This window comes from Symphalangus syndactylus, chromosome 14, assembly GCF_028878055.3.
Source record: "Symphalangus syndactylus isolate Jambi chromosome 14, NHGRI_mSymSyn1-v2.1_pri, whole genome shotgun sequence".
NCBI lineage: Eukaryota > Metazoa > Chordata > Mammalia > Primates > Hylobatidae > Symphalangus > Symphalangus syndactylus.
Window position 1 is genome coordinate 58,892,034 of NC_072436.2, and position 14,059 is coordinate 58,906,092.

The window sequence follows — 14,059 nt, forward strand, 5'->3', positions numbered from 1 at the left end:
AGCTTTTATTTGAAGATACTCCTCTTTCCACTATAGGCCCTTTAGCGCTCCGATTGTCCACATGTAATTTCTACAGAAAGTTTGCTTCAGAACTGCTCACTAAAAAGTAAGGTTCAACTCTGTTAGTTGAATGCACAGAACAGAAAGAAGTTTCGCAGAATGCTTCTCTGTAGTTTTTATTTGAAGATATTCCTTTTTCCAATAGAGGACCCTTGGCGCTCCAATTGTTCACTTGCAGTTTCCCCAGAAGGAGTGTTTCAGAACTTCTCAATCAAAAGTAATGTTAAATTCTGTTAGTTGAATGCACAGAACAGAAAGAAATTTCGCAGAATGCTTCTGTGTCGTTCTTACTTGAAGATATTCCTTTTTCCACTAAAAGCCCCTTAGCGCTCAGAATGTCCACTTGCAGCTACTGCGGAGAGAGTGTTTCAGAGCTGCTCAATTAAAAGTAAGCTTCAACTCTGTTAACCGAATGTTCAGGGCCCAAAGAAGTTTCACACAATGCTTCTGTGTAGTTTTTATTTGAAGATATTTCTTCTTCCACTATAGGCCCCTTAGTGCTCTGAATATCCACTTCCAGTTTCTACAGAGAGAGTGTTTCAGAACTGCTGAATCAAAAGTAAGCTTCAACTGTGTTAGTTGAATGCACAGAACAGAAAGAAATTTCACAGAATGCTTCTGTGTAGTTTTTATTTGAAGTTATTCCTTTTTCCACTATAGGCCCCTTAGCGCTCCGAATGTCCACTTGCACTTTCTACAGAAAGAGTGTTTCAGATGTGCACAATCCAAAGTAAGGTTCAACTCTGTTAGTTGAATGCAAAGAAGAGAAAGAAGTTTCACAGAATGCTTCTGTGTTGTTTTTATTTGAAGATATTCCTTTTTCCACTTAAGGTTCCTAAGCCCTCCAAATGTCCACTTGCAGTTTCTACAGAAAGAGAGTTTCAGAACTGCTCAATGCAAAGTAAAGTTCAACTCTTTTAGCTGAATGCACAGAAAAGAAAGAAGTTTCACAGAATGTTTCTGTGTAGCTTTTATTTGAAGATAGTCCTGTTTCCACTATAGGCCCTTTATCGCTCCGATTGTCCACTTGCAATTTCTACAGAAAGTGTGCTTCAGAACTGCTCATTAAAAAGTAAGGTTCAACTCTGTTAGTTGAATGCACAGAACAGAAAGAAGTTTCGCAGAATGCTTCTCTGTAGTTTTTATTTGAAGATATTCCTTTTTCCAATAGAGGACCCTTGGCGCTCCAATTGTTCACTGGCAGTTTCCCCAGAAGGAGTGTTTCAGAACTTCTCAATCAAAAGTAATGTTAAATTCTGTTAGTTGAATGCACAGAACAGAAAGAAGTTTCGCAGAATGCTTCTGTGTCGTTCTTACTTGAAGATATTCCTTTTTCCACTAAAGGCCCCTTAGCGCTCAGAATGTCCACTTGCAGCTACTGCAGAGAGATTGTTTCAGAGCTGCTCAATTAAAAGTAAGCTTCAACTCTGTTAACCGAATGTTCAGAGCCCAAAGAAGTTTCACACAATGCTTCTGTGTAGTTTTTATTTGAAGATATTTCTTCTTCCACTATAGGCCCCTTAGTGCTCTGAATATCCACTTCCAGTTTCTACAGAGAGAGTGTTTCAGAACTGCTGAATCAAAAGTAAGCTTCAACTGTGTTAGTTGAATGCACAGAACAGAAAGAAATTTCACAGAATGCTTCTGTGTAGTTTTTATTTGAAGTTATTCCTTTTTCCACTATAGGCCCCTTAGCGCTCCGAATGTCCACTTGCACTTTCTACAGAAAGAGTGTTTCAGATGTGCACAATCCAAAGTAAGCTTCAAGTCTGCTAGTTGAAAGCGCAGAACAGAGAGAAGTTTCACAGAATACTTCTGTGTAGTTTTTATTGGAAGATATTCCTTTTTCCAATGTAGGCCCCTTAGCGATCGGAATGTCCACTTGCAGTTTCCGCAGAAGCAGTGTTTTAGAACTGCTGAATCAAAAGTAAGGCTCAACTCTGTTAGTTGAATGCAAAGAAGAGAAAGGAGTTTCACTGAATGCTTCTGTGTTGTTTTTATTTGAAGATATTCCTTTTTCAACTAAAGGATCCTAAGCCCTCCAAATGTCCACTTGCAGTTTCTACAGAAATAGTGTTTCAGAACTGCTCAATGCAAAGTACAGTTCAACTCTTTTAGTTGAATGCACAGAACAGAAAGAAGTTTCACAGAATGCTTCTGTGTAGCTTTTATTTGAAGATACTCCTCTTTCCACTATAGGCCCTTTAGCGCTCCGATTGTCCACATGTAATTTCTACAGAAAGTTTGCTTCAGAACTGCTCACTAAAAAGTAAGGTTCAACTCTGTTAGTTGAATGCACAGAACAGAAAGAAGTTTCGCAGAATGCTTCTCTGTAGTTTTTATTTGAAGATATTCCTTTTTCCAATAGAGGACCCTTGGCGCTCCAATTGTTCACTTGCAGTTTCCCCAGAAGGAGTGTTTCAGAACTTCTCAATCAAAAGTAATGTTAAATTCTGTTAGTTGAATGCACAGAACAGAAAGAAGTTTCGCAGAATGCTTCTGTGTAGTTTTTATTTGAAGTTATTCCTTTTTCCACTATAGGACCCTTAGCGCTCCGAATGTCCACTTGCACTTTCTACAGAAAGAGTGTTTCAGATGTGCACAATCCAAAGTAAGGTTCAACTCCGTTAGTTGAATGCAAAGAAGAGAAAGAAGTTTCACAGAATGCTTCTGTGTTGTTTTTATTTGAAGATATTCCTTTTTCCACTTAAGGATCCTAAGCTCTCCAAATGTCCACTTGCAGTTTCTACAGAAAGAGTGTTTCAGAACTGCTCAATGCAAAGTAAAGTTCAACTCTTTTAGCTGAATGCACAGAAAAGAAAGAAGTTTCACAGAATGTTTCTGTGTAGCTTTTATTTGAAGATAGTCCTGTTTCCACTATAGGCCCTTTATCGCTCCGATTGTCCACTTGCAATTTCTACAGAAAGTGTGCTTCAGAACTGCTCATTAAAAAGTAAGGTTCAACTCTGTTAGTTGAATGCACAGAACAGAAAGAAGTTTCGCAGAATGCTTCTCTGTAGTTTTTATTTGAAGATATTCCTTTTTCCAATAGAGGACCCTTGGCGCTCCAATTGTTCACTTGCAGTTTCCCCAGAAGGAGTGTTTCAGAACTTCTCAATCAAAAGTAATGTTAAATTCTGTTAGTTGAATGCACAGAACAGAAAGAAGTTTCGCAGAATGCTTCTGTGTAGTTCTTACTTGAAGATATTCCTTTTTCCACTAAAGGCCCCTTAGCGCTCAGAATGTCCACTTGCAGCTACTGCAGAGAGAGTGTTTCAGAGCTGCTCAATTAAAAGTAAGCTTCAACTCTGTTAACCGAATGTTCAGAGCCCAAAGAAGTTTCACACAATGCTTCTGTGTAGTTTTTATTTGAAGATATTTCTTCTTCCACTATAGGCCCCTTAGTGCTCTGTATATCCACTTCCAGTTTCTACAGAGAGAGTGTTTCAGAACTGCTGAATCAAAAGTAAGCTTCAACTGTGTTAGCTGAATGCACAGAACAGAAAGAAATTTCACAGAATGCTTCTGTGTAGTTTTTATTTGAAGTTATTCCTTTTTCCACTATAGGCCCCTTAGCGCTCAGAATGTCCACTTGCACTTTCTACAGAAAGAGTGTTTCAGATGTGCACAATCCAAAGTAAGCTTCAAGTCTGCTAGTTGAAAGCGCAGAACAGAGAGAAGTTTCACAGAATACTTCTGTGTAGTTTTTATTGGAAGATATTCCTTTTTCCAATGTAGGCCCCTTAGCGATCGGAATGTCCACTTGCAGTTTCCGCAGAAGCAGTGTTTTAGAACTGCTGAATCAAAAGTAAGGCTCAACTCTGTTAGTTGAATGCAAAGAAGAGAAAGAAGTTTCACTGAATGCTTCTGTGTTGTTTTTATTTGAAGATATTCCTTTTTCAACTAAAGGATCCTAAGCCCTCCAAATGTCCACTTGCAGTTTCTACAGAAAGAGTGTTTCAGAACTGCTCAATGCAAAGTACAGTTCAACTCTTTTAGTTGAATGCACAGAACAGAAAGAAGTTTCACAGAATGCTTCTGTGTAGCTTTTATTTGAAGATACTCCTCTTTCCACTATAGGCCCTTTAGCGCTCCGATTGTCCACATGTAATTTCTACAGAAAGTTTGCTTCAGAACTGCTCACTAAAAAGTAAGGTTCAACTCTGTTAGTTGAATGCACAGAACAGAAAGAAGTTTCGCAGAATGCTTCTGTGTAGTTTTTATTTGAAGTTATTCCTTTTTCCACTATAGGCCCCTTAGCACTCCGAATGTCCACTTGCACTTTCTACAGAAAGAGTGTTTCAGATGTGCACAATCCAAAGTAAAGTTCAACTCTTTTAGCTGAATGCACAGAAAAGAAAGAAGTTTCACAGAATGTTTCTGTGTAGCTTTTATTTGAAGATAGTCCTGTTTCCACTATAGGCCCTTTATCGCTCCGATTGTCCCCTTGCAATTTCTACAGAAAGTGTGCTTCAGAACTGCTCATTAAAAAGTAAGGTTCAACTCTGTTAGTTGAATGCACAGAACAGAAAGAATTTTCGCAGAATGCTTCTCTGTAGTTTTTATTTGAAGATATTCCTTTTTCCAATAGAGGACCCTTGGCGCTCCAATTGTTCACTTGCAGTTTCCCCAGAAGGAGTGTTTCAGAACTTCTCAATCAAAAGTAATGTTAAATTCTGTTAGTTGAATGCACAGAACAGAAAGAAGTTTCGCAGAATGCTTCTGTGTAGTTTTTATTGGAAGATATTCCTTTTTCCAATGTAGGCCCCTTAGCGATCGGAATGTCCACTTGCAGTTTCCGCAGAAGCAGTGTTTTAGAACTGCTGAATCAAAAGTAAGGCTCAACTCTGTTAGTTGAATGCAAAGAAGAGAAAGAAGTTTCACTGAATGCTTCTGTGTTGTTTTTATTTGAAGATATTCCTTTTTCAACTAAAGGATCCTAAGCCCTCCAAATGTCACTTGCAGTTTCTACAGAAAGAGTGTTTCAGAACTGCTCAATGCAAAGTACAGTTCAACTCTTTTAGTTGAATGCACAGAACAGAAAGAAGTTTCACAGAATGCTTCTGTGTAGCTTTTATTTGAAGATACTCCTCTTTCCACTATAGGCCCTTTAGCGCTCCGATTGTCCACATGTAATTTCTACAGAAAGTTTGCTTCAGAACTGCTCACTAAAAAGTAAGGTTCAACTCTGTTTGTTGAATGCACAGAACAGAAAGAAGTTTCGCAGAATGCTTCTCTGTAGTTTTTATTTGAAGATATTCCTTTTTCCATTAGAGGACCCTTGGCGCTCCAATTGTTCACTTGCAGTTTCCCCAGAAGGAGTGTTTCAGAACTTCTCAATCAAAAGTAACGTTAAATTCTCTTGAATGCACAGAACAGAAAGAAGTTTCGCAGAATGCTTCTGGGTAGTTTTTATTTGAAGTTATTCCCTTTTCCACTATAGGCCCCTTAGCGCTCTGAATGTCCACTTGCACTTTCTACAGAAAGAGTGTTTCAGATGTGCACAATCCATAGTAAGGTTCAACTCTGTTAGTTGAATGCAAAGAAGAGAAAGAAGTTTCACAGAATGCTTCTGTGTTGTTTTTATTTGAAGATATTCCTTTTTCCACTTAAGGTTCCTAAGCCCTCCAAATGTCCACTTGCAGTTTCTACAGAAAGAGTGTTTCAGAACTGCTCAATGCAAAGTAAAGTTCAACTCTTTTAGCTGAATGCACAGAAAAGAAAGAAGTTTCACAGAATGTTTCTGTGTAGCTTTTATTTGAAGATAGTCCTGTTTCCACTATAGGCCCTTTATCGCTCCGATTGTCCACTTGCAATTTCTACAGAAAGTGTGCTTCAGAACTGCTCATTAAAAAGTAAGGTTCAACTCTGTTAGTTGAATGCACAGAACAGAAAGAAGTTTCGCAGAATGCTTCTCTGTAGTTTTTATTTGAAGATATTCCTTTTTCCAATAGAGGACCCTTGGCGCTCCAATTGTTCACTTGCAGTTTCCCCAGAAGGAGTGTTTCAGAACTTCTCAATCAAAAGTAATGTTAAATTCTGTTAGTTGAATGCACAGAACAGAAAGAAGTTTCGCAGAATGCTTCTGTGTCGTTCTTACTTGAAGATATTCCTTTTTCCACTAAAGGCCCCTTAGCGCTCAGAATGTCCACTTGCAGCTACTGCAGAGAGAGTGTTTCAGAGCTGCTCAATTAAAAGTAAGCTTCAACTCTGTTCACCGAATGTTCAGAGCCCAAAAAGTTTCACACAATGCTTCTGTGTAGTTTTTATTTGAAGATATTTCTTCTTCCACTATAGGCCCCTTAGTGCTCTGAATATCCACTTCCAGTTTCTACAGAGAGAGTGTTTCAGAACTGCTGAATCAAAAGTAAGCTTCAACTGTGTTAGTTGAATGCACAGAACAGAAAGAAATTTCACAGAATGCTTCTGTGTAGTTTTTATTTGAAGTTATTCCTTTTTCCACTATAGGCCCCTTAGCGCTCCGAATGTCCACTTGCACTTTCTACAGAAAGAGTGTTTCAGATGTGCACAATCCAAAGTAAGCTTCAAGTCTGCTAGTTGAAAGCGCAGAACAGAGAGAAGTTTCACAGAATACTTCTGTGTAGTTTTTATTGGAAGATATTCCTTTTTCCAATGTAGGCCCCTTAGCGATCGGAATGTCCACTTGCAGTTTCCGCAGAAGCAGTGTTTTAGAACTGCTGAATCAAAAGTAAGGCTCAACTCTGTTAGTTGAATGCAAAGAAGAGAAAGGACTTTCACTGAATGCTTCTGTGTTGTTTTTATTTGAAGATATTCCTTTTTCAACTAAAGGATCCTAAGCCCTCCAAATGTCCACTTGCAGTTTCTACAGAAATAGTGTTTCAGAACTGCTCAATGCAAAGTACAGTTCAACTCTTTTAGTTGAATGCACAGAACAGAAAGAAGTTTCACAGAATGCTTCTGTGTAGCTTTTATTTGAAGATACTCCTCTTTCCACTATAGGCCCTTTAGCGCTCCGATTGTCCACATGTAATTTCTACAGAAAGTTTGCTTCAGAACTGCTCACTAAAAAGTAAGGTTCAACTCTGTTAGTTGAATGCACAGAACAGAAAGAAGTTTCGCAGAATGCTTCTCTGTAGTTTTTATTTGAAGATATTCCTTTTTCCAATAGAGGACCCTTGGCGCTCCAATTGTTCACTTGCAGTTTCCCCAGAAGGAGTGTTTCAGAACTTCTCAATCAAAAGTAATGTTAAATTCTGTTAGTTGAATGCACAGAACAGAAAGAAGTTTCGCAGAATGCTTCTGTGTAGTTTTTATTTGAAGTTATTCCTTTTTCCACTATAGGACCCTTAGCGCTCCGAATGTCCACTTGCACTTTCTACAGAAAGAGTGTTTCAGATGTGCACAATCCAAAGTAAGGTTCAACTCCGTTAGTTGAATGCAAAGAAGAGAAAGAAGTTTCACAGAATGCTTCTGTGTTGTTTTTATTTGAAGATATTCCTTTTTCCACTTAAGGATCCTAAGCCCTCCAAATGTCCACTTGCAGTTTCTACAGAAAGAGTGTTTCAGAACTGCTCAATGCAAAGTAAAGTTCAACTCTTTTAGCTGAATGCACAGAAAAGAAAGAAGTTTCACAGAATGTTTCTGTGTAGCTTTTATTTGAAGATAGTCCTGTTTCCACTATAGGCCCTTTATCGCTCCGATTGTCCACTTGCAATTTCTACAGAAAGTGTGCTTCAGAACTGCTCATTAAAAAGTTAGGTTCAACTCTGTTAGTTGAATGCACAGAACAGAAAGAAGTTTCGCAGAATGCTTCTCTGTAGTTTTTATTTGAAGATATTCCTTTTTCCAATAGAGGACCCTTGGCGCTCCAATTGTTCACTTGCAGTTTCCCCAGAATGAGTGTTTCAGAACTTCTCAATCAAAAGTAATGTTAAATTCTGTTAGTTGAATGCACAGAACAGAAAGAAGTTTCGCAGAATGCTTCTGTGTCGTTCTTACTTGAAGATATTCCTTTTTCCACTAAAGGCCCCTTAGCGCTCAGAATGTCCACTTGCAGCTAATGCAGAGAGAGTGTTTCAGAGCTGCTCAATTAAAAGTAAGCTTCAACTCTGTTAACCGAATGTTCAGAGCCCAAAGAAGTTTCACACAATGCTTCTGTGTAGTTTTTATTTGAAGATATTTCTTCTTCCACTATAGGCCCCTTAGTGCTCTGTATATCCACTTCCAGTTTCTACAGAGAGAGTGTTTCAGAACTGCTGAATCAAAAGTAAGCTTCAACTGTGTTAGCTGAATGCACAGAACAGAAAGAAATTTCACAGAATGCTTCTGTGTAGTTTTTATTTGAAGTTATTCCTTTTTCCACTATAGGCCCCTTAGCGCTCAGAATGTCCACTTGCACTTTCTACAGAAAGAGTGTTTCAGATGTGCACAATCCAAAGTAAGCTTCAAGTCTGCTAGTTGAAAGCGCAGAACAGAGAGAAGTTTCACAGAATACTTCTGTGTAGTTTTTATTGGAAGATATACCTTTTTCCAATGTAGGCCCCTTAGCGATCGGAATGTCCACTTGCAGTTTCCGCAGAAGCAGTGTTTTAGAACTGCTGAATCAAAAGTAAGGCTCAACTCTGTTAGTTGAATGCAAAGAAGAGAAAGAAGTTTCACTGAATGCTTCTGTGTTGTTTTTATTTGAAGATATTCCTTTTTCAACTAAAGGATCCTAAGCCCTCCAAATGTCCACTTGCAGTTTCTACAGAAAGAGTGTTTCAGAACTGCTCAATGCAAAGTACAGTTCAACTCTTTTAGTTGAATGCACAGAACAGAAAGAAGTTTCACAGAATGCTTCTGTGTAGCTTTTATTTGAAGATACTCCTCTTTCCACTATAGGCCCTTTAGCGCTCCGATTGTCCACATGTAATTTCTACAGAAAGTTTGCTTCAGAACTGCTCACTAAAAAGTAAGGTTCAATTCTGTTAGTTGAATGCACAGAACAGAAAGAAGTTTCGCAGAATGCTTCTGTGTAGTTTTTATTTGAAGTTATTCCTTTTTCCACTATAGGCCCCTTAGCGCTCCGAATGTCCACTTGCACTTTCTACAGAAAGAGTGTTTCAGATGTGCACAATCCAAAGTAAAGTTCAACTCTTTTAGCTGAATGCACAGAAAAGAAAGAAGTTTCACAGAATGTTTCTGTGTAGCTTTTATTTGAAGATAGTCCTGTTTCCACTATAGGCCCTTTATCGCTCCGATTGTCCCCTTGCAATTTCTACAGAAAGTGTGCTTCAGAACTGCTCATTAAAAAGTAAGGTTCAACTCTGTTAGTTGAATGCACAGAACAGAAAGAAGTTTCGCAGAATGCTTCTCTGTAGTTTTTATTTGAAGATATTCCTTTTTCCAATAGAGGACCCTTGGCGCTCCAATTGTTCACTTGCAGTTTCCCCAGAAGGAGTGTTTCAGAACTTCTCAATCAAAAGTAATGTTAAATTCTGTTAGTTGAATGAACAGAACAGAAAGAAGTTTCGCAGAATGCTTCTGTGTAGTTTTTATTGGAAGATATTCCTTTTTCCAATGTAGGCCCCTTAGCGATCGGAATGTCCACTTGCAGTTTCCGCAGAAGCAGTGTTTTAGAACTGCTGAATCAAAAGTAAGGCTCAACTCTGTTAGTTGAATGCAAAGAAGAGAAAGAAGTTTCACTGAATGCTTCTGTGTTGTTTTTATTTGAAGATATTCCTTTTTCAACTAAAGGATCCTAAGCCCTCCAAATGTCACTTGCAGTTTCTACAGAAAGAGTGTTTCAGAACTGCTCAATGCAAAGTACAGTTCAACTCTTTTAGTTGAATGCACAGAACAGAAAGAAGTTTCACAGAATGCTTCTGTGTAGCTTTTATTTGAAGATACTCCTCTTTCCACTATAGGCCCTTTAGCGCTCCGATTGTCCACATGTAATTTCTACAGAAAGTTTGCTTCAGAACTGCTCACTAAAAAGTAAGGTTCAACTCTGTTAGTTGAATGCACAGAACAGAAAGAAGTTTCGCAGAATGCTTCTCTGTAGTTTTTATTTGAAGATATTCCTTTTTCCATTAGAGGACCCTTGGCGCTCCAATTGTTCACTTGCAGTTTCCCCAGAAGGAGTGTTTCAGAACTTCTCAATCAAAAGTAACGTTAAATTTTCTTGAATGCACAGAACAGAAAGAAGTTTCGCAGAATGCTTCTGGGTAGTTTTTATTTGAAGTTATTCCCTTTTCCACTATAGGCCCATTAGCGCTCTGAATGTCCACTTGCACTTTCTACAGAAAGAGTGTTTCAGATGTGCACAATCCATAGTAAGGTTCAACTCTGTTAGTTGAATGCAAAGAAGAGAAAGAAGTTTCACAGAATGCTTCTGTGTTGTTTTTATTTGAAGATATTCCTTTTTCCACTTAAGGTTCCTAAGCCCTCCAAATGTCCACTTGCAGTTTCTACAGAAAGAGTGTTTCAGAACTGCTCAATGCAAAGTAAAGTTCAACTCTTTTAGCTGAATGCACAGAAAAGAAAGAAGTTTCACAGAATGTTTCTGTGTAGCTTTTATTTGAAGATAGTCCTGTTTCCACTATAGGCCCTTTATCGCTCCGATTGTCCACTTGCAATTTCTACAGAAAGTGTGCTTCAGAACTGCTCATTAAAAAGTAAGGTTCAACTCTGTTAGTTGAATGCACAGAACAGAAAGAAGTTTCGCAGAATGCTTCTCTGTAGTTTTTATTTGAAGATATTCCTTTTTCCAATAGAGGACCCTTGGCGCTCCAATTGTTCACTTGCAGTTTCCCCAGAAGGAGTGTTTCAGAACTTCTCAATCAAAAGTAATGTTAAATTCTGTTAGTTGAATGCACAGAACAGAAAGAAGTTTCGCAGAATGCTTCTGTGTCGTTCTTACTTGAAGATATTCCTTTTTCCACTAAAGGCCCCTTAGCGCTCAGAATGTCCACTTGCAGCTACTGCAGAGAGAGTGTTTCAGAGCTGCTCAATTAAAAGTAAGCTTCAACTCTGTTAACCGAATGTTCAGAGCCCAAAGAAGTTTCACACAATGCTTCTGTGTAGTTTTTATTTGAAGATATTTCTTCTTCCACTATAGGCCCCTTAGTGCTCTGTATATCCACTTCCAGTTTCTACAGAGAGAGTGTTTCAGAACTGCTGAATCAAAAGTAAGCTTCAACTGTGTTAGCTGAATGCACAGAACAGAAAGAAATTTCACAGAATGCTTCTGTGTAGTTTTTATTTGAAGTTATTCCTTTTTCCACTATAGGCCCCTTAGCGCTCAGAATGTCCACTTGCACTTTCTACAGAAAGAGTGTTTCAGATGTGCACAATCCAAAGTAAGCTTCAAGTCTGCTAGTTGAAAGCGCAGAACAGAGAGAAGTTTCACAGAATACTTCTGTGTAGTTTTTATTGGAAGATATACCTTTTTCCAATGTAGGCCCCTTAGCGATCGGAATGTCCACTTGCAGTTTCCGCAGAAGCAGTGTTTTAGAACTGCTGAATCAAAAGTAAGGCTCAACTCTGTTAGTTGAATGCAAAGAAGAGAAAGAAGTTTCACTGAATGCTTCTGTGTTGTTTTTATTTGAAGATATTCCTTTTTCAACTAAAGGATCCTAAGCCCTCCAAATGTCCACTTGCAGTTTCTACAGAAACAGTGTTTCAGAACTGCTCAATGCAAAGTACAGTTCAACTCTTTTAGTTGAATGCACAGAACAGAAAGAAGTTTCACAGAATGCTTCTGTGTAGCTTTTATTTGAAGATACTCCTCTTTCCACTATAGGCCCTTTAGCGCTCCGATTGTCCACATGTAATTTCTACAGAAAGTTTGCTTCAGAACTGCTCACTAAAAAGTAAGGTTCAACTCTGTTAGTTGAATGCACAGAACAGAAAGAAGTTTCGCAGAATGCTTCTGTGTAGTTTTTATTTGAAGTTATTCCTTTTTCCACTATAGGCCCCTTAGCGCTCCGAATGTCCACTTGCACTTTCTACAGAAAGAGTGTTTCAGATGTGCACAATCCAAAGTAAAGTTCAACTCTTTTAGCTGAATGCACAGAAAAGAAAGAAGTTTCACAGAATGTTTCTGTGTAGCTTTTATTTGAAGATAGTCCTGTTTCCACTATAGGCCCTTTATCGCTCCGATTGTCCCCTTGCAATTTCTACAGAAAGTGTGCTTCAGAACTGCTCATTAAAAAGTAAGGTTCAACTCTGTTAGTTGAATGCACAGAACAGAAAGAAGTTTCGCAGAATGCTTCTCTGTAGTTTTTATTTGAAGATATTCCTTTTTCCAATAGAGGACCCTTGGCGCTCCAATTGTTCACTTGCAGTTTCCCCAGAAGGAGTGTTTCAGAACTTCTCAATCAAAAGTAATGTTAAATTCTGTTAGTTGAATGCACAGAACAGAAAGAAGTTTCGCAGAATGCTTCTGTGTAGTTTTTATTTGAAGTTATTCCTTTTTCCACTATAGGCCCCTTAGCGCTCCGAATGTCCACTTGCACTTTCTACAGAAAGAGTGTTTCAGATGTGCACAATCCAAAGTAAGGTTCAACTCTGTTAGTTGAATGCAAAGAAGAGAAAGAAGTTTCACAGAATGCTTCTGTGTTGTTTTTATTTGAAGATATTCCTTTTTCCACTTAAGGATCCTAAGCCCTCCAAATGTCCACTTGCAGTTTCTACAGAAAGAGTGTTTCAGAACTGCTCAATGCAAAGTAAAGTTCAACTCTTTTAGCTGAATGCACAGAAAAGAAAGAAGTTTCACAGAATGTTTCTGTGTAGCTTTTATTTGAAGATAGTCCTGTTTCCACTATAGGCCCTTTATCGCTCCGATTGTCCACTTGCAATTTCTACAGAAAGTGTGCTTCAGAACTGCTCATTAAAAAGTAAGGTTCAACTCTGTTAGTTGAATTCACAGAACAGAAAGAAGTTTCGCAGAATGCTTCTCTGTAGTTTTTATTTGAAGATATTCCTTTTTCCACATTAGGTCCCTCAGCGCTTCGAACTTCTGCTTTCAATTTGTACAGAAATAGTTTTGCAGATCTGCTGAACCAAAAGTAAGGTTCACTTCTGTTGGTTGAATGCGCCTAAGAGAAAGAAGTTTCACAGAATGTTTCCGTGTAGTTTTTAGTTGAAGATAGTCCTTTTCCCACAATAGACCCCTTAACGCTCTGAATGTCCACTTGCAGTTTCTACTGAAAGAGTGTTTCAGAACTGTTCAATCAAAAGTAAGGTTGAACTCTGTCAATTGAATGCACGGAACAGAAAGAAGTTTCGCAGAATGCTTCTGTGTAGTTTCTATATGAAGATATTCTTTTTGCCACTAAAGGCCCCAAAGCGCTCAGAATGTCCACCTGCAGTTTCTACAGAAAGAGTGTTTCAGAAATGCTCAAAGGAAGGTGCCACTCTGTCAATTGAATGCGCAGAACAGAAAGAATCCTCACAGAATGCTTCTGTGTAGTTTTTATTTGAAGATATTTCATTTTCCACTATACGCCCCTTAATGCTCTGAATGCCCACTTGCAGTTTCTACAGAAAGAGTGTTTCAGAACTGCTGAATCAAAAGTAAGTTTCAACTCTGTTAGTAGAATGCACAGAACAGAAAGGAGTTTCAGAGAATGCTTCTGTGTAGTTTTTATTTGAAGTTATTCCTTTTTCCACTATAGGCCCCTTAGCGCTCCGAATGTCCACTTGCAGTTTCTACAGAAAGGGTGTTTCAGAAGTGTTCAATCAAAAGTAATGTTGAACTCTGTGAGGTCAATGCACAGAACAGAAAGAAGTTTCGCAGAATGCTTCTGTGTAGTTCTTACTTGAAGATATTCCTTTTTCCACTAAAGGCCCCTTAGCGCTCAGAATGTCCACTTGCAGCTACTGCAGAGAGAGTGTTTCAGAGCTGCTCAATTAAAAGTAAGCTTCAACTCTGTTAACCGAATGTTCAGAGCCCAAAGAAGTTTCACACAATGCTTCTGTGTAGTTTTTATTTGAAGATATTTCTTCTTCCACTATAGGCCCCTTAGTGCTCTGA